The sequence below is a fragment of the Haemaphysalis longicornis genome, unplaced genomic scaffold, assembly GCF_048455015.1.
Source record: "Haemaphysalis longicornis isolate Haplotype H1 unplaced genomic scaffold, Haemaphysalis longicornis Haplotype H1 scaffold_4, whole genome shotgun sequence".
NCBI lineage: Eukaryota > Metazoa > Arthropoda > Arachnida > Ixodida > Ixodidae > Haemaphysalis > Haemaphysalis longicornis.
This window is the reverse complement of record NW_027526361.1, coordinates 86,295,615-86,316,272: the sequence shown is the minus strand read 5'-3', so window position 1 is coordinate 86,316,272 and position 20,658 is coordinate 86,295,615. Positions and strand designations below refer to the sequence as shown.

The 20,658-nt window shown below is 47.1% G+C and overlaps 1 pseudogene across 1 annotated transcript in view; it reads left to right on the top strand.

Moving 5' to 3' along the window:
- The window catches only part of LOC144179816 (uncharacterized), a 105,708-nt pseudogene that overhangs the window by 47,441 nt on the left and 37,609 nt on the right, over nucleotides 1-20,658 (top strand). Inside the window, exons 3-5 of the transcript XR_013324332.1 lie at nucleotides 6,930-7,325; nucleotides 10,983-11,045; nucleotides 16,660-17,015. The product of XR_013324332.1 is annotated as an uncharacterized LOC144179816 (transcript). The remainder of the gene's footprint in view (nucleotides 1-6,929; nucleotides 7,326-10,982; nucleotides 11,046-16,659; nucleotides 17,016-20,658) is intronic.

Sequence of the window (20,658 nt, the reverse complement as noted above, 5' to 3'; positions counted from 1 at the left end):
CTTGAGAGCCGACGTAAGATATCTTGTGGGTGTACTCTGCCGCTCCTTTGAGCTCCTGCTCCAGTCCGTCGTCATCCGTGGCATCGGCGATTTTCTCGTTAGGGGCGGTGAGCTCAGGCTCTCGCTGTACGATGCAGTCAACATGGGAGCTCAGGGTTTCCACGTCGGGAGAGGGCTGCTGCAGCAGGTCATTCAGCTGGGTGAGTGCTCACGTGATGACGCCACGAGACTTTCGATGGTGGTCGACCGACAAAGCCATGCGGGTGAGGCTCCGAAGGGGTATTTTCCGGGTTGGTCGGCACCAAAGATTTCGCAGGAGCTACCGTGAGTCATGGCCCAGAGCCCTAGATAGAGCGACCCGTGCTTCTTTATTCGATGTGATCCAACACCAACATTGATGATGATCGTGGCGCGTGCTCAAGCCCGCTTAGTCCTCTTCCTCCTTTTCTACACCAGTCACCGCGGTCTCCCATTCTATTTGGTTTGAGAGATGCCATTCGGCTTTAGGTTGAAGCTTGGGGCATTCATATAAGATATGGGCTAGGTCAGCTTTTTCGTCCTCACACGGACATGGGTAGAGACCCAGCCTCACGGTGTACAGATCTGGGTACATTAGGGCCAATTTATAAAGGTTCAGGAAGGTAGGAGATTGAAGTTGCCTCCATGTCACTTGCTGGATTTTCGTTAGGGAATAATGAGGTGCAGGGTAAACTAGTTTTTTATTTCTGTGGTGAGGTGGAATTTCTTGAAAAGTAACAATACGCTCCTTAGACTTTCGCAGGCACGATAAGTCCACTGCCCGGTCGACGAGTTCGCGGTCAAAACTGTGGGCCACTTTGTTCCCCAGATGGGACGAGTGCGCATGAATTCAGATAATCTGGATCTGGTGGGGTTCGAACTGATTTCTTAATAAAATTTGAGATGCCGCTTCCTGAATTTCATTCTTTGCAAAATTACGCACAGCCGTTTTGGAGTCGCTTGCTAAGTCGTATCAATGATGGCGGCGCCAAGCCAGACGCTTGTTTTGACAATTTCAGAGTTGATTCCAAATAATTTTGCGTGTGGCAGACTTATAAACGCAATGAAGGACTCTTTGGTGTGATGTTTGCCGGCCGGATGGCCAAGGAAAAGAAAAGCCGCCAGCTTGTGCAGAGTAGCACTAGCGAAGCATGGAGTTTGTTAGGATTACGGGCTGTCAATCCTGTCCGCCTGCCGTCATGGTTGTTTTATACCAGGCTTCAGTGGCGTGGGTGAATGACAAGACAATGAACACAGTGGACAGTGATACAACCGAGTTTTTGACGCGTACCAGTTCAGTTGTTTTTGCACCGGACCATGTATGTCCTGACCGCTGAGCGCCTAACACCCTTAGCGCACTTTGCAAATCGTAGCTAAATGCTTCGGTAAATCCATGAGCACACATTACATGTCCATTTTGCTAGTTGGTGGCTATTCTGAGACAACCGGGAAGACACCTGCTATTAATAGTTCAAATCACCGAGACTCAGTTTCGCTGTCTTTCTTGCTAGTGCTTTCTGCAAGGTAAGTTCCAACGCGGTTCACATAAGCGCCTTGGTTGCGAAATGCGCACTTCTCAACACGACAGCGCAAACTTAACTGTCTTCAGCAAGCTGCTGGTATGAACAAAACCTGTCTGATACATCCTTTTACTGCCGGTCTTTCCAGCGTCATTTCATTTCAATATTTACTCGCAAGGCTTGGGGCATTACCGAGAAAATTGGCTAACAAATAAAAAACTTACAGTAAAAGGCAATGTTACAATAAATTACAATTCAGTGTTTGAAATGGCTGTTTTGAAGGCGTTGGCCTCGGGGATCGATGCGATAAATGCTGGAAGGTGCTTCCAGTCGCCGGAAGCTTTGAGGACAAAAGAGTTGAGATATTGGTTTATGTGGCTGAAAGGAATGCCAACATTGTATTGGTGATCGCTGCGTGACATGTAGGTTGGGCGCGAAAACAGTGAATCGGAGAGGGCTCTATTAGTATGATATATCTTATGAAAGAGACACATGGATTTTTGCGTCGTAGTAAAATATTATGCAGGTTAGGCATGTCCGAGCTAGCAGCAGAAAAAAAGCTGCTGGGCGCCCCAGAACAATGTGCTGTCTACTTAGGTGTTGTGATTCCTTTGACAGTCAATTTCCAAGAGAATAAATAAAACAGAACAATTTCGTATCAAACTGCTTGTTGGAGGTGTGAACTGTCGAGCCGTTGTGAAGGCACCCCTGGCCTGCACGGTGGCTTGTAGAATAAGCTTTGTGACTTCGCAAAACTGAAGCGGCTTGGTATGTCGTGCTCCGTATGTGCAGGCATCAGTCCCGCCAGTGAACCCCTGACCCGCTTGATCTGCTGGGACTAAGAGATCGTGCTGAAAAGGCTTCTGACACGGCCATGATCTGCGAGTCCATTATGTGTGACCGAGCAGTCAAATCGTCACCTCCCTGTGATCTCCTCCAGTCCTACGAAGCACCTCAGCCTAGCTGTACCATCTGCTGAATAAGAACATGCCAGTTGTTCAACCCAGAGAGGAGGCCGTGTTTGGAACTTTGTTGTTTGGTTATGAGTGACGATTCTAGCAACATTTGGTGACACCGATAAATGCTGCACATGTCATTCCTGCCAACTTCATCAGTGCTTGAGCTTGTTGCTCGTTTGTTACAAAGTGCTCTCTTCCCATTGTTGGTCGCCCTTGTTCAGTGCCCTTCAGTTGCCGTCTGATGCTGCTGTGGTTGTCGTCTTGCAGATGTCTGACGTGCTCAGTGGACTTGCTTAATGATGTACCTAGGTGGTGTATGAAGAATGCCGTGTGTCAATGATGAGTTTTTACTTGATTTGATAGTTTAGCGTCAGGCTTGCAGGAAATTAACCCGTACTTGTCACGGCATAGCTATTTATAATCTGGCTGATCGTCTAGCTAATGTCTGATACCCCTGTCACACGGGCACTTTCAATCGCGATTGAGTCGATCCGGATCGAGCTCAATCCGGATCGGGTGCATGCTACACAGCAGTTTCAATCGCGATCGAGCTGGATCCCGCTCGAACTCAATCCTGGTTTCTCAAGCGCGATCGAACGAAAGCGGCGATACTCTCGTCCCGCTCAGTAATGACACATAAGGTGAAAACTTCAACTAACGCCACAAACTGTGTCAAATAACTTGACCCAAATAAGCGTGAGGTAACATTTCCATAGTTACGTATACCTACGACCGCGAGAAGTTACCAGATGCGGGCCGCAAATGCAACGTTAGCGCCATCTAGCGTACACGAGTGAAACCGGTGCAACTTTTCGATCGCGATTGAAACGGGCTGTGTAGTAGCGGCAGTGCGTCGAGCGTGCTCGAAAACTCGATCGCGATTCACTTCAATCGCGATTGAAAGTGCCCGTGTGACAGGGGTATAATAGCCTATAGGGCCACTTTTGTCAGTTGTGAAGATTGTCTAGTTTGAATTGGTAAGCTAGGTTTTAAGCTTTCATGGATTTACGCGCATTTCTTAATAGACAAAGCACAGTCAAAAGTGCCGCTTTCCTCGTATCATCCTGCCTGCTATATTATTGATGTCAGCTATGATGGCACAGGGTGAAGCCTTCAGGGCTCGATTGAACAGACTGCCACCATGTTTAACATTCAGAGAACAAATGCGAAATTGCAAGGACACCTTATGATGCATTGAATGCAAACGCATTAATGTGCCATTGATGAGCATGTCCCTTCATTGTCATTTCTCCCTCGTGTCTTTGTCCTTTCCCATGTTCGCACTCCTCACGCACAATCAGTTGGGAGGGTACCATATGAATGCAAGTTTTAGTGGACGCTGCATGATGGCGCCGTTGTTGAATACCCAAAGCAGACATTTAGCAGCAAAGCACAGTGTTACTCGCTTCATTGCTAGTTCTCTAAATAGTACGCCTCTAACTATGAAAGTAGGCCTCGGAACATGTCTCTAACATGTGTTTCCAAGTTGAAGGCAACAGCACATTTAGTTCGTGCCATCTTGAGTTAGCTGGAGCCACTGAGCCACCCTGGTGTTGGGGATGCTGCACGTCTCGCATTTCAGATTTCTTGGGTTTGATTCCTACCCAATTCATATTTCCTCAATTTTATTTTCAATCCAGTTGCTTTACTTTGTTTACGGGAGCTTTTCTCGGAAACGTGTCGGGAATTTGAGCATTCTTTCAGCTTAAATATTTTGCAGTCTCTGAGATGCCGGCCTTGCAGTTGTGCATGTGTGAACCATCCATCAACCATGTTGTGTGCTATCTCTTCAGCCCAGGGACACCAGGTCTTTGACCAACCGAGTTTGCTACTGCTGTTGCATTAAACAATCCAGACTAACAAACAAGGCAAAAGCTGTAGCTCTGAAGGCTAGCATAGCATGGAAAGACATTCCAAACTAGTGTTGCGTCATTGGGTTATTTTTTAAGCTCGCCATGGTCATTGTGTGAAGATTTCTGTTCTGCCACCTGCTAAAAATAAATCGAGACTATTGAGTCTGCTAATAATTAATCAAGTGGAGGACGGTTCATATTGCAGCAACAAATAGGACATGAACTAATTTGCTTCAATGTCTCTTCAAGTTCATTCGGCTGGCAACAGCTTTGTGTGTGCCGATTCCTTGCGTGACTGCCATGGATGGAACCTAATCTGGTTTGTTTGTGAAAAATGACTCGAGGATGATTTATTCTGCTTATTCTGGTGGGTTCCACAACAGTGGCCAAAATGTTGGCAGTGTATCTGCATGGTTCTCTGCAAATGTTATCAAATGACTATCGTCGTCTGCCACTACACCCTTCACACGCGTCATGCAATTCCCTCCCCTCTCACTCCTCGTGCAATTAGTTGAATGGAGGTTTGTTCAGTGCAGTTCAATTTTCCCGCATTCACACTGCCCGTGCACATCTTGGGATAGTGCAAACTCCGTTCTCTATCTTCTGTCTCTTGCTCTGCCTAGGAGCGTGTGAGCTCTGTTTTTTTGCGCTTGCTTTTACCTGGCCTGCACTGGAGTCTTTCCACATCATTTTTAATGGGTTATTTTCCCCCCTGATATCGTAAAAAATAACCCAAGCTGTATTCTTGACTAAAAGAACACAGCAGCTACTAATTACGTATTTGCATTTTCCGTCAATTGTGCCTGAGGTAGCCTTTGCGATAAATAATGGGGACATGTCTGAATTATTCCAGTAGATTTAGTTTGGAATGGTTCTGCCGACATGTTCTGTTTTGCGATTGGTTCAACTCTTGGCCAGAAGTCAAGAGACAGGCAGGCAGACCACAATTTTTGCATTTAAGTAGCCCAAGAAAGACTTGCTAATTTGGTTCATTCGAAAGGTTGCTGTTTTAAAATAACACTGACAGCACTTTTAACGCAAACTTCACTCACGTAAGCTGTATAATGATGAAAACAAAATAGGCGTGCAACATCCTAGCTATTTTCCGCTCTGTACTTATGACGTATTATGGGCAGTATGCCGGAACTGGCTGAAGCTGACAAAATCCAACACAAATTAAAGGAATTATAAGCTTGCAGAACGAGCTTCTTTTAATCTTAGTGCACATTTTTTCTATAGCGATAAGAATGGAAGGGTAAACACTGTACATTACAAACACATGTCAGCTTAAAAGCACCAGTGCCTATGGCGCGCAGTATGCCTGCCGATGCTGCACACCCATGGTGTGCTGCTGCACGCTGCACTGGTGTTACAAAATGCACGACCTAGCAGGAGACCCAAAATATTGGCTTAAAATTTTTAATTTCTCAGTAATAAATCATCGTTTGCTACTGGGAATACTATAAACCACCAGATTTTTCGAATAAAACGAACTTGCATTTCCAATTTCAATTTCAATTCAACTTTATTTACCAAGAAAAGAATACATTTTGATTTGCAATACATCATCTGGGCCCATAGCAGCCTTGCTAGTGGCGGGCCCATGCAATAAATACATCATATTGTAGCAACTCAGCCTTTAAAGTAACTCAATACGGACAACAAAAGAAAAGCGGTCGTCTGAACCATACCATAACACACTGTACACATCAATGTACTTAAACATAGCACATATACAATCATACATGCACATGCATACAAATGCAGATACTCATACATAGACATATATATGCTCACGCGAAAGAGAAGCAATGGCAAATCTAGTCTCGCTGCTGAATATCGCCCATATTTTGTCCAGGACCAATCATTTAAAAAGAGAATATACATGTTTTAAATGTGGTAAACGTAGTTATATGGAGGTCAAGCTAGCGTTTCGAAATTACCTTTGATACTGTTTTTCAACGCTCGAGAAAAATTGCGGCTTTCTTTAACGTCAACAGAAATAGCGTTCCATATCTTAGTACCAAGATACTGTATTGTACGTCTGCCATACACGTTGTGTACAAGCGATATGCTAAAATTGATGTTTGCGTGACTCCGTGTTACTGTACCTGATTTTATGAAAATATTTGATGGCAAAGGGCTCTTTTCTGACAAAATATTATGAGTGACGCAGGCTATTTTGTAATCTCTAGCAACCAAAAAAGGCATTATTTCTAGCTTACTGAATAAAGGAGTTGTGTCGTCGGTACATTTTGAAAAGGTTATAATGCGGAATGCTCGTTTTTGTAATTTCATAACTGCGGAAAGATACGATAAATATGTGCTGCCACAAGTTTCAATGCAGTATATTAAGTGACAGTGAAAGACAGCTTGTAAATTGTTTTTAATGTTTGCAAGGGGAAATGCTGTCGTGCCTGGTATAACGTGAAACAAGCAAAACTTAATTTTTTACACAGGTCACTGATATGCTGTTAAAGGGGCCTTCATGGCCCCTTTAAGATTCCGCTGGTGGTGCATAGTCACTGTGTTTGTCGGTGGCAGGGCTATCAGTTCATTCCCCCTCCTCCCTGTTGCAGGCCCTTCCCCTAATGGCCACAGGAGGGAGCACGATGCCCCACCGGATCGTCAACTGTTCCACTGCCAGCAGTGCAGCTACATGACACCCTACTCGAGTGACCTCAAGAAACACATACGCACGCACACGGGCGAGCGTCCCCACCAGTGCAGCCACTGCGGCAAGGCCTTCGTGCAGAGGGTCCACCTGGTCAACCACCTGCGCACCCACACGGGAGAACGCCCCCACAAGTGCAGTCACTGCGGCAAGGCCTTCACAGAGAGGAGCACCCTGGTCCAGCACCTGCGCATCCACACGGGTGAGAGGCCCTACGAGTGCCACCTGTGCCCCACGACTTTTGCCTTCAATAGCGGCCTGGTCCGCCATGTGCGCAGCCACAAAGCCGCGCATTCCCTCCGCTGACTCCTATGCTCCACAGCCTTGGCACGCTGTCTGAGGATGCTTGGTGCGGCAAGAGGGGAAGGGCTCAGCTGTGTGAGTGTGCGCGCAAACACAAAATTCTTACAGAGGAGGTTTGTGCAGCATGACAGAGGTGGGGTCAGAGAGGGGGACCCATTTACCCTGCAAGACCATGCTGCAAGCAAAAATTTTGCCGTCGCAATGTGGCCTTACCAGCTTGGTGACGATTGCTCCACGCTTGTGCAGGAAGTGCAACTGTGGCCGGGAACTGTGCATTTGTCTCAGGAACCCATATTATATGGCCCGTTTGAACACGTGCTGCAGCTTTGCGGACTGACGCAGGCAAAAAGGGGCACTTTTATTGGAAAGAACAATTAGGCGTCACCATCAATATGCGTGCAAATGCACTAGCTGTGTGTGTCTCATGTAATTTGCCACTGAAATGGTTTTTTCTGTCGGTAAAAAACAGTTCACATTCAGTGCTTGTCTCGTGTGTTCCTTGTACAGGTAATGGATAGGTGTACCTAAAAACAATTAGAGAGTAAGGAAACACAAGACTTAAACTTACGTCGGGTACCCATTCAACTTTGTTTCCACCATTTGGCAAATGCATTGAACAAGATAGCACAAGCCATAATAAAAAAGGGAAAGGAGGGAAGTGTCATTATTTCTTGTTTGCAGCAGCTGATACCTGAAAATGGCATTATATAAGGGGATACTCATGTTACCCTATTTATTGATATAGTGTGGTTCATTTCTTTGATATATCTGCTAAATGGCAAAAATAATCTGCAGTGCACAGTTGATGTTAGTATACATACGTCTGTGTGTTTCTTCACTCCCTCAATGTCTTTATTTGAACATTACAACTCTTTGCACAATGAAATAGCCAACAACCTCTGTGCACCCCCATCTTACTCTTCAGAAATGAAATACCGGGAGATGCCTTCTGAAATGGGTATGGGAAGGAGCAACTGTTTACGACAACGATGTGGATGTTTTTAGGGGGCCGCTAGCGGAATTTCCTGCCAGAAAAATTTAAGTATTTCTTGGTAGCTTTCTCACAAAAGCAGTGCTATCGTCGCTCCAAACTCGTCTTCCCCTACGTAAAAAATCCCGAAATCTTTAATTTCCTCTTCTAGGCAACATCTGCATTAGAAACGCGACTTCAGTGCACTAGAGAACTACAGCTGGTGTTCTTTTCCAAACGTCATCTGAGGTGCTACGTTGCATGGGTTTGATATGTATAGCTCCCAAAGGGGGTGCTCTTGATAGAATAAATCTGTGGGTCGATACAGCTCCACCTGGTGTTTATACGATTTGCTGTGTTTTTTTTTCTTTTCACAGATGAGGTCACACACTGTCTGTCCTAGTTTATGGAAGTGCGAGCTGTTACGTTTGGAGCCTGTCAATCCTTTATGTCTGACATGCATGGATGTGCACACAACACCGGAAAAAGGGCCCCATAAAGTTTCCTGTGGAACGGGCTGTCTTGAAATGGTAGCGGACACCTGCATTCTCTTTGGAGTTTCCCATGTGGCCTATCGTTTTGTTCCTCCATCAGCTGTATACAATCAGTTCACGAAAAAAAAATTGTGTGTTGCTAAAAGTTGTGGCTTAGGCAAGCCAATCATGCCTGACACAAGATTATACGTTGTCGTACATTTCGCGGAGCCTCTCGATAGCTATTGAGCTTCGTATCGGCTTCGGTGCCATGAGTAGGTCAATGTGCTCGTTGATGAGCAAGTCTCGTCGGCCGAATCGCTGAACTAAGGTCTTCACCGCGACATCGTAGTTCGCATTAGCAAGCCGGATTCCCTCAATCGCTCGTTTGGCATCGCCGATAAAATACGTCAATAAGTACTTAAACTTCTCTATCTTCGGCAGCTCGGAATTTTCATGGATCGTTATGACAGGGGTGAGACAGCCCAAAGAGATTTGGGAGCAGTTTTCGGAGCATCAAAATTTGGATTTTGGAGCAGAAGAAGCTTGATTTGGAGCAGGCAGGGACATTTAATACATCGTCTTGTGAGCTTAAAAAATCACAATTTCAGCAATTTGAAGGGTCAAGTACACATTCCAATCAGTTTTGAATACACGTACACTGAAACAGCCTTACGCGAAAGAATTTTTGAAGAGTATCACAAAGTTCTAACTGCACTACCTTTTTCCTAACTGGTGAGATTGTGTTGTGGCTGTACGCAACACTGACAACAAAACTGCCGTTAACATTATCAAATTTAAGGGCTCTGCAATTGTGGCGTTTTTTTACCGTTTCAATGCTAAAAGTATTATTTTTGTAATCCCAGGCTGCGTTGTACGAACGAGTGTAGTCACGGTAACAGTTGAGCAACTTCGAGCTAACGGTCGCATGCCTACCCGTTGCAGTCCGTGGGGCGCACGTCCACCCGGTGATCATTTGAGTAGCGTTACTGTTTAGCCACCTAGTTTCGGGCATTAAATTTCACTTCGCATACATCAAGTGTTATTAGTCGCGTGCTATGGCAACCATGCAGTCCTGCAGCTATTGGGCGCTGCCTGGACAGGTCGCGGCGCCGCAGCGCCACCCGCAACTTCCGTGCCGACCGTTCCCTCCCGGGCTGAGGATCGCGATCGCGCTTCGAAGCATAGCAACACCTCAGCATTTTATAACACCACAACGAGCCAAAAAGTTCAATTCACGAACCCGATTATAGGCCCACGCACTGCGTTTCGCACTCAAGGACAAACCACGCCGAAGTCGTAGGCCCCGCATTTCAAAACTTTTTTTACGAGCCGCGCAACTTCTCGTAATGTCGCACCAATCTCAAACCATATCCCCGCGTTAACGTCACTGTTCAGAGCCACAATTGATAGAATGAATAGACTGGAACCCAGCTGATAGCGTAAAATAAACCAGGGAAAATATCGGCGATGCGCAGTGAGCGCGTGAAGTAGGCAGTAGCAGGCAGATCAGGCGGCGGCCATGTTCATAGCCACAGCGATGCCTAATCGGGAAGGCCGTTTCAGCGAACCCGGACTGAAAGCCAATCGTGTTTTAGAAGCTACCGTTTGCTTCATTTCTCAAGTCTTTCTATTTTTGTCATTTTTGTGTTTGCAATTGACCGCCAATAAAAACGGTCACTGGGATGCGAGAGGCTTTCTTCCCCACCGGAACTGACATGAGCATCAAAATCCGTGCCTTTCAGGCTCTTTTGGAGCAGTTTGGTGCAATTTTCGCCATTTTCATGCTTTTGGAGCAGCTTGGCGCAGGAAAATGGAATTGTATCAAAAAGGCGCAATGTGCGCAGCTGTCTCACCCCTGTTATGATAAAATGATCCCAAAACGCTTGCCAGTCGTGCAGGTTGCCTGAGAACGCTGGGATCTGGAGCTTGGGAAGAGTAACAGTCTGATGACGTCACACATGCTTGTGCCCTCCTGACGCACCCACGGGATCAGTAATGAGCAGCTGTCCCTCCGCTGGCGACAGAATCGGTTGCGCTGGGCACTTGCTGGGCATTTCGTAGGAGGAAGCGTGCTTGAGAGATGACGTAAGATATCTTGTGGGTGTACTCTACCGCTACTTCGAGCTTCTGATCCAGCCCCTCGTCATCCCTGGCATCGGCGATTTGCTCATTTAGGGCGGTGAGCTCAGGCTCTCGCTGTACGATGTAGTCGACGTGGGAGCTCAGGTTTGCCGCTTCGGGAGAGCGCTGCTGCAGCAGGTCATTCAGCTGGGTGAGTGCTCGCGTGACGCCGCTCCTGACGACGCCACGAGACTTCCGACGGCTGTCGACCGACAAAGCCATGCGGGTGATGCTGTGAAGGGCGATATTCCAGGTTGGTCGGCACCAAAGATGTCGCGGAAGCTACCGCGAGTCAAGGCCCCAAGCCCTAGACAGAGCGACCGATGCTTCTTTGTTTGATGTGATCGAACACCTACACTGATGATGATCGTGGCGCGTGCTCAGGCCCGCTTCGTCCTCTTCCTCCTTTTCTACACCGGTCACCGCAGTCTCCCATTCTATTTGGTTTGAGAGATGCCATCCGGCTTTGGGTTGGAGCTCGGGGCATTCATATAAGGTATGGGCTAGGTCGGCTTTTTCGGCCTCACACAGAACTGGGTAGAGACCCAGCCTCGCGGTGTACAGACCTGGGTACATTAGGGCCAATTTATAAAGGTTCAGGAAGGTAGGAGATTGGAGTTGCCTCCATGTCGCTTGCTGGATTTTCGTTAGGGAATAATGAGGGGCAGGGTAAACTAGTCTCTCATTTCTGTGGTGAGTTGTAATTTCTTGAAAAGTAACCATACGCTCCTTAGACCCTCGCATGCACGATTGGTCCACTGCCCGGTCGACGAGTTCGTGGGCAAAACTGTGGGGGCCACTTTGTTCCCCAGATGTGACGAGTGCGCATGAATTCAGATAATCTGGATCTGGTGGGGTTCGAACTGATTTCTTAATAGAATTTGAGATGCCGCTTCCTGAATTTCATTCTTTGCAAAATTACGCACAGCCGTTTTGGAGTCGCTTGCTAAGTCGTATCAAGATGGCATCAATGATGGCGGCGCCAAGCCAGACGCTTGTTTTGACAATTTGAGAGTGGATTCCAAATAATTTTGCGTGTGGCAGACTTATAAACACAATGAAGGACTCTTTGGTGTGATGTTTGCCGGCCGGATGGCCAAGGAAAAGAAAAGCCGCCAGCTTGTGCAGAGTAGCACTAGCGAAGCATGGAGTTTGTTAGGATTACGGGCTGTCAATCCTGTCCGCCTGCCGTCATGGTTGTTTTATACCAGGCTTCAGTGACGTGGGTGAACGAGTAGCCAATGAGCACAGTGAACAGTGATACAACCGAGTTTTTGACACGTACCAGTTCAGTTGTTTTTGCACCGGACCATGTATGTCCTGACCATTGAGCGCCATAACACCCTTAGCGCACTTTGCAAATGTTAGCTGAATGCGTCGGAAATTCATGACCGCACATTACATGTCCATTTTGGTAGTTGGTGGCTACTCTGAGACAACCGGGAAGACACCTGCTATTAATAGTTCAAATCACTGAGACTCAGTTTCGCTGTCTTTGTTGCTAGTGCTTTCTGAAAAGTAAGTTCCAACGTGGTTCACATTAGTGCCTTGGTTGCGAATTGCGCACTTCTCAACACGAAAGCGCAAACTTCACTGTCGTCAGCAAGCTGCTGGTACGAACAAAACCTGTCTCGTGCATCCTTTTACTGCCGGTCTTTCCAGCGTCATTTCATTTCAATATTTACTCTCAAGGCTTGGGGCATTACCGAGAAAATTGGCTAACAAATAAAAAACATACAGTAAAAGGCAATGTTACAATAAATTACAATTCAGTGTTTGAAACGGCTGTTTTGAAGGCATTGGCGTCGGGGATCGATGCGATAAATGCTGGAGCCGGAAGCTTTGAGGACAAAAGAGTTGAGATATTGTTTCATGTGGCTGAAAGGAATGCCAACTTTGTATTGGTGATCGCTGCGTGATATGTAGGTTGGGCACGAAAACAGTGAATCGGAGAGGGCTCTATGAATATGATATATCTTATGAAAGAGACACAGACATGAATGTTTGTGTCGTAGTAAAAGGTTATGCAGGTTAGGCATGTCCGATCTAGGAGCAGAAAAAAGCTGCTGGGCGCCCCGGAACAGTGTGCTGTCTACTTAGGTGTTGCGATTCATTTGACAGTCAATTTCCAGGAGACTAAATAAAACAAAACAATTTCGCATCAAACTGCTTGTTGGAGGTGTGAATTGTCGAGCCGTTGTGAAGGCACCCCTGGCCCGCACGTTGGGTTGTAGAATAAGCTTTGTGACTTCACAAAACTGAAGCGGCTTGGTATGTCGTGCTCCGTATGTGCAGGCATCAGTCCCGCCAGTGAACCCCTGACCCGCTTGATCTGCTGGGACTAAGAGATCGTGCTGAAAAGGCTTCTGACACGGCCATGATCTGCGAGTCCATTACGTGTGACCGAGCAGTCCAATCGTCACCTCCCTGTGGTCTCCTCCAGTCCTACGAAGCGCCTCAGCCTAGCTGTACCATCTGCTGAGAAAGAACATGCCAGCTGTTCAACCCAGAGAGGAGGCCGTGTTTGGAACTTTGTTGTTTGGTTATGAGTGATGATTCTAGCAACATTTGGTGACACCGATAAATGCTGCACGTGTCATTCCTGCCAACTTCATCGGTGCTTGAGCTGCTTGTTGCTTGTTTGTTACAAAGTGCTCTCTTCCCATTGTTGGTCGCCCATGTTCAGTGCCCTTTAGTTGCCATCTGACGCTGCTGTGGTTGTCGTCTCGCAGATGTCTGACGTGACCACCTGTTGCTCAGTGGACTTGCTTAATGATGTACCTAGGTGGTGTATGAACAATGCCATGTGTCAATGATAAGTTTTTATTTAATTTGATAGTTTAGCATCAGGCTTGCAGGAATTTAACCCGTTCGTTGTCACTGCATAGCTATTTATAATCTGGCTGCTAGTCTAGCTAGTGTCTAATAGCCTAAAGGGCCACTTTTGTCAGTTGTGAAGATTGTCTAGTTTGAATTGGTAAGCTAGGTTTTAAGCTTTTATGGATTTACGCGCATTTCTTTATAGACAAAGTGCAGTCAAAAGTGCCGCTTTCCTCGTATCATCCTGCCTGCTATATTATTGATGTCAGCTATGATGGCACAAGGTGCAGCCCTCAGGGCTCAATTGAACAGACTGCCACCATGTTTAACATTCAGTGAACAAACGCGAAAGTGCAAGGACACCTTATGATGCACTGAATGCAAATGCATTAATGTGCCATTGATGAGCATGTCCTTCCTTATCATTTTCCCCTCGTGCCTTTCTCCTTTCCCATGTTTGCACTCCTCACGCACAATCAGTTGGGAGGGTACCGTATGAATGCAGGTTTTAGTGGACGCTGCATGATGGCGCCGTTGTTGAACACCCAAAGCAGACATTTAGCAGCAAAGCACAGTGTTACTCGCTTGATTGCTCGTTCTCTAAATAGTACGCCCCTAATTATGAAAGTAGGCCTCGGTACATGTCTCTAACATGTGTTTCCAAGTTGAAGGCCACAGCACATTCAGTGGGTGCCATTTTGAATTAGCTGGAGCCACTGAGCCACCCTGGTGTTGGGGATGCTGCACGTCTCGCATTTCAGATTTCTTGGGTTTGATTCCTACCCAATTCATATTTCCTCAATTTTATTTTTGATTCAGTTGCTTTACTTTGTTTACGGGAGCTTTTCTGGGAAACATGTCGGGAATTTGAGCATTCTTTCACCTTAATTATTTGGGAAACATGTCGGGAATTTGAGCATTCTTTCACCTTAATTATTTTGCATTCTCTGAGATGTCGGCCTTTCAGTTGTGCATGTGTGAACCATCCATCAACCATGTTGTGTGCTATCTCTTCAGCCCAGCGACACCAGGTTTTTGAGCAACCGAGTTTGCTGCCGCTGTTGCATTAAACAACCCCCACTAACAAACAAGGCAAACGCTATAGCTCTGAAGGCTACCCTAGCATGGAGAGAGGTTCCACACCACTGTGGCATCATTGGGTTATTTTATACAGTCGCCGTGCTTATTCCGTGAAAATTTCTGTTCGGCCACCTGCTAAAAATAAATTGAGACTATTAAACCTGCTAATAATCAATTAATCAAGTGGAGGACAGTTCATAATGCAGCAACAAATAGGACATGAACTAATTTGCTTCAATGTCTCTTCAAGTTCATTCGGCTGGCAACAGCTTTGTGTGTGCCGATTCCTTGCGTGACCGCCATGGTTGGAACCTAAGCTGGTTCGTTTGTGAAAAATGACTCGAGCATGATTTATTCTGCTTATTCTGGTGGGTCCCATAACAGTGGCGAAAATGTTGGCAGTGTATCTGCATGGTTCACTGCAAATGTTATCAAATGACTATCGTCGTCTGCCACTACACTCTTCACACCCGTCACGCAATTCCCTCCCCTCTCACTCTTGCGATTAGTTGAATGGAGGTTTGTTCATTGCAATTAAATTTTCCCGCGTTCACACTGCTCGTGCTCATCTATTGGGACAGTGCAAACTCCGTTCTCTATCTTCTGTCTCTTGCTCTGCCTAGGACAGTGTGAGCTGTTTTTTTGTGCTTGCTTTTACCTTGCCTGCACTGGAGTCTTTCCGCATTATTTTTAATGGGCTGTTTTCCCCCCCTGATATCGTAAAAAATAACCCAAGCTGTATTCTTGACTGAAAGAACACAGCAGCTACTAATTACGTATTTGCATTTTCCATCAATTGTGCCTGAGGTAGCCTTTGCGATAAACAATGGGGACATGTCTGAATTATTCCAGTAGATATAGTTGTTTGGAATGGTTTTGCTGACATGGTCTGTTTAGCAAATGGTTCAACTCTTGGCCAGAAGTCAAGAGACAGGCAGGGAAACCAAAATTTTTGCATTTAAGTAGTCCAAGAAAGACTTCCCAGTTTGGTTCATTCGAAAGGTTGCCGTTTTAAAATAACACGGACAGCACGTTTAACGCAAACTTCACTCAAGTAAGCTGTATAATGATGAAAACAGAATAGTCATGCAACATCCTAGCTATTTTCCGCTCTGTACTTATGATGTATTATGGGCAGTATGCCGGAACTGGCTGAAGCTGACAAAATGCAACACAAAAAATAATGGGATTATAAGCTTGCAGAACGAGGTTCTTACTCTTAAGCTTAGTGCATATTTTTTCTATAGTGGTAAGAATGGAAGGGTAAACAATGTGCGTTACAAACACATGTCAGCTTAAAAGCACCAGTTTTTATGGCGTGCAGTATGCCTGTGGATGCTGCGCACCCATCAGGCATGTTGGGCTTGTATTACACAATGCTGGCCAACTGGCATAACTCGGTTTGTCAAGCATACCCAATTTTTCACGATTGTCAACTAAGAACAGTAACAAAAGCCTGGTACAAAGCTGGTCAGAAACAAAGTGCGCACAGCAGTCCTTCACGGGTATTCACGTCATCTGTGAAGGCAAAGGGTAGAGGCGGCAAGGAATGATGGTTCGTCATTTGCAGCAGCTGTAGTCAATATTAATAGTTTTCGTTTTAGACACCTTTCCTTCGTATGTCATCACTGGTGTTACAAAATGCACGACCTAGCGAGAGACCCGAAATTTTAGCTTAAAATGTTTAATTTCTCAGTAATAAAGCATCGTTTGCTACTGGGGATACAATAAACCACCAGATCTTTCGAATAACATGAACTTGCATTTTGCCTTCATGGCCCCTTTAAAACCTCGCTGCTGGTGCATAGTCACTGTGTTTTTCGGTGGCAGGGCTATCAATTTTTTCCTTCTCCTCCCTGTTGCAGGCTGTTCCCCTAATGGCCACAGCAGGCAGCAGGACGCCCCACCGGGTCGTCGAATGCTCTACTGCCAACACTGCAGCTACATGACACCCTACTCGAGTGCCCTCAAGAAACACATACGCACGCACACGGGCGAGCGTCCCCACCAGTGCAACCACTGCGGCAAGGCCTTCACAGAGAGGAGCACCCTGGTCAGCCACCTGCGCATCCACACGGGCAAGCGCCCCCACCAGTGCAGCCACTGCGGCAAGGCCTTCGTGCAGAGGACCAGCCTGGTCAAGCACGTGCGCATCCACACGGGCGAGAGGCCCTACAAGTGCCACCTGTGCCCCACGACTTTTGCCTCCAATAGCGGCCTGGTCCGCCATGTGCGCAGCCACACAGCCGGGTATTCCCTCCGCTGACTCCTATGATCCACAGCCTTGGCACGCTGTCGTAGGATGCTTGGTGCGGCAAGAGGGGAAGGGCTCAGCTGTGTGAGTGTGCGCGCAAACACAACATTGTGACAGAGGATGTTTGTGCAGCATGAAAGAGGTGGAGTCAGAGAGGGGGACCCATTTACCCTACAAGACCATGCTGCAAGTGAAAATTTTGACATCGCAATGTGGCCTCACCAGCTGGGTGACGATTGCTCCACGCTTGTGTGGGAAGTGCAACTGTGGGTGGGAACTGTGCATTTGTCTCGGGAACCCACTGTATATGGCCCATTTGAACACGCGCTGCAGCTTTGCAGACTGACGCAACCAAAAAGGGGCACTTTTATTGGAAAGAATTAGGCGTCACCATTGATATGCGTGCAAATGCACTAGCTGTGTGTGTCTCATGTAATTTGCCACTGCGATGGTTCTTCTGTCAGTAAAAAACAGTTCACATTCAGTTCTTGTCTCGTCTGTTCTAGCACCTATGAACAATCAGAGAGTAAGGAAACACAAGACAAACTTACGTCGGTTACCCATCCAACTTTGTTTCCACCATTTGGCAAATGTATTGAGTAAGGTAGCCCAAACCACAACAAAAAAGGGAAAGGAGGGAAGTGTTATTATTTCTTGTTTGAAACGTGCTGATACCTGAAAATGGCATTATCTAAGGGGATGGTCCTGTTACCCTATTTATTGGTATAGTGTGGTTCATTTCTTTGATATATCTGCTAGAATGGCCAAAACAATCTGCAGTGCACAGTTCATGTTTGTGTACGTACGGCTGTGTGTTTCTTCACTCCCTGAATGTCTTTATTTGAAAATTACGACTCTTTGCACAATGAAATAGCAAACAACCTCTGTGCCCCCCATCTTACTTTTCAGAAATGAAATACCGGGGGATCCCTTCTGAAATGGGGATGGGAAGGAGCAACTGTTTACAGCAACGATGCGGATGTTTCTAGGGGGCAGCTAGCGGAATTTCCTGCCGGAAAAATTTGAGTGGTTCTTGGTAGCTTTCTCCCAGAAGCAGGGCTATCGTTGTTGCAAACTCTTGTCCTCCCCTATGTAAAAGACCCCAAAATCTTTAATTTCCACTCGTTGGCTACATCTGGATCAGAAACACGACTTCGGTGCACTCGAGAACTACAGCTGGCTTTCTTTTCCAAAGGACATCTGAGCTGCTACGTTGCATGGGTTTGATATGTATGGCTCCCAAAGGGGGTGCTCTTGATAGAATAAATTTGTGGGTCAATACAGCTTCACCTAGAGCACTGCACAGGCCCAGGGATGCCCGGACCGCGGGACGGGTAGGTCCAGGTAAGGGATTGTTCGATCGGGCTTGAGCTGGCCTCGGACCTGAGCCAGGCCTGCATCATTGCCGGGTCTCATACCTGTGGGTAACGGCGCCTGTATGCTAATGCCTGATTTTATTGGTTCGGATGTTTGTTCGAACACAAAGCTACACAACCCAGGCAACGAATTCTAAAAGACCGAGAAGACAGATGAGAGAGGAGGTGCCGCGCCACCACCGCGCCTGTCTCCCTCGGTGAGCCAGGGTGCCGCAACGGCGTCGAACGGCGAACGCGTGATATGCATGGAGGAAGGAAAATTTTAGGAGGGAGCATGAAGTCAGGCGGCCCAGCTTTGGCAAGCCAACCTCCTCTGATGCCACATTCTCTCGTCGGTATCCTCCCGCGAAAGGTATCATGAAAGATGCACCTCTTTCAGGCCTGCTGTAGCCTTTAGAGGCTCCGGCTGGCTGCCGGTCTCAACTACTCAGCCTGGTGTAATCCCACCAGGAGCAGTTCCAGCGCTTTTTTTCGCTCTCTCATTGCATTGTGCAATAAACGAAGTTTGCAGGCGAATTTTCTGCTGTTGTTACTCAACAGCCCCAGCTTGTCAGAAATTGATGTAAACTCAACTATAAATGTCCACCGTTTTTCCATGTTATGTGGGCGTTGTATGTTGTAGTCATTCTTTTAAATACAATAAGGACATTGCGTGGTTAGCACTGCATGCATGAGACACCCACCTATGCCTCTGCTTATAATATTGCCCTGCAAGTATTTTGCAAAAGTGTCACAAGCGCAATTAACCGATGGTATACGCAGTATCACTGAAAATCGTGATGTCTCAAGTTCTCACAGCACTCTCCAAAAAATATCTTGTCTGCTGCTGGTATCTTCACAATAACTGGGGATTGGACAGTGCCTCATTTATGCTCAAGGCATAACTGGCTGAATCTGGGCCGGGCCGGGCCCAAACCTTTCGGGCCCGGGTCAGGTTGGCACAGTATTTGAAAACACCGGGCCGGGCCCGGGTAGGCCTGAGCATGGCGCTTTCGGGCCGGGCCGGGCCTGGGCCAGAAAAAATCAGCCCGTGCAGTGCTATAGCTCCACCTGGTGTTAATACAATGTACTGTTTTTTTTTCTTACAAGGGATGAGGTCACACTGTCTCTCCTTGTTTATGGAAGTGCGAGCTTATACGTTTGGAGCCTGTCAATCCTTTTTGTCTGACATGCATGAATGTGCACACAACACCGGGAAAAGGGCAAGTTTTCTGTGGAACGGGCTGTTTTGACATGGTGGCGGACACCTGCATTCTCTTCGGAGTTTCCCATGTGGCCTATTGTTTTGTTCCTGCATCAGCCCCGCACAGGGCACCTTGAGTATTCATGGTGACGGTGAGCAGCAACACCGCGGACCCCGAGATCCCATACATAAGCCGTGTCCAACCGTGGCGAGGTGCTGAAAGGTGAAGGGTAGAAGCCGTAAACGGTGGCCGTCAGAGCCTTGGTCAAGCTCCGGCCGATGGGCTCCCTGCCTGTCTACCATGCAGGGTGCTCCAGGACCTCTTTGACTACCAGGGTAAGGTCAAAGGAGAAAGTACCCTCATCTCCCTGCTTTTAAATGCAGAGCATTTCTTTAACTCACGATGTCACCCGGCGTTGTCGGCGTCCGCAACAGCCGTTCCAGGTGCGCCCTCTCCCCCACTCCTCTCCTGCATCACGCTACCCTCCTCGCTCTCAACAACAGGTCCGCACCCCTCCCCCTACACTATAAAAAAATAATACTTACCGGCGCCTGGTTTCGATCTCACGACCCTGCGGGTGGAACGCAAGGTACATGGTGCTCTACCCACTGTGCCACAAAGCCGACACAGAATGGAAGGCTACGAACGCGCCTCATATCCTTGACTCATTCAAACTACGTCAAGAAGCTGCTGATACAACGCATTCACTACCTGTGGGCGGAACGCGAGGTACATGGTGCTCTTCCCACTGCGCCACAAAACCGACACAGAATGAAAGGCTACGAACGCGCCTTATATCCTTGACTCATTCAAACTACGTCAAGAAGCTGCTGATACAACGCATTCACTACCACCAACTCCCCAAACACTAAACGTTAACGCAATACACCCACCCCCTATGCGACGCATTTACTCGAGTCCCCCTCGCGGGGATATGGGCCCTTTTATACTATGCTGTATGGTATTTTCAAACCCCCCCCAACCGTGATCGGCCCCCTAAAAGGGGCCGCACAGAAGTATCGTTTCCCCCATTGCCATCTTTGACATATC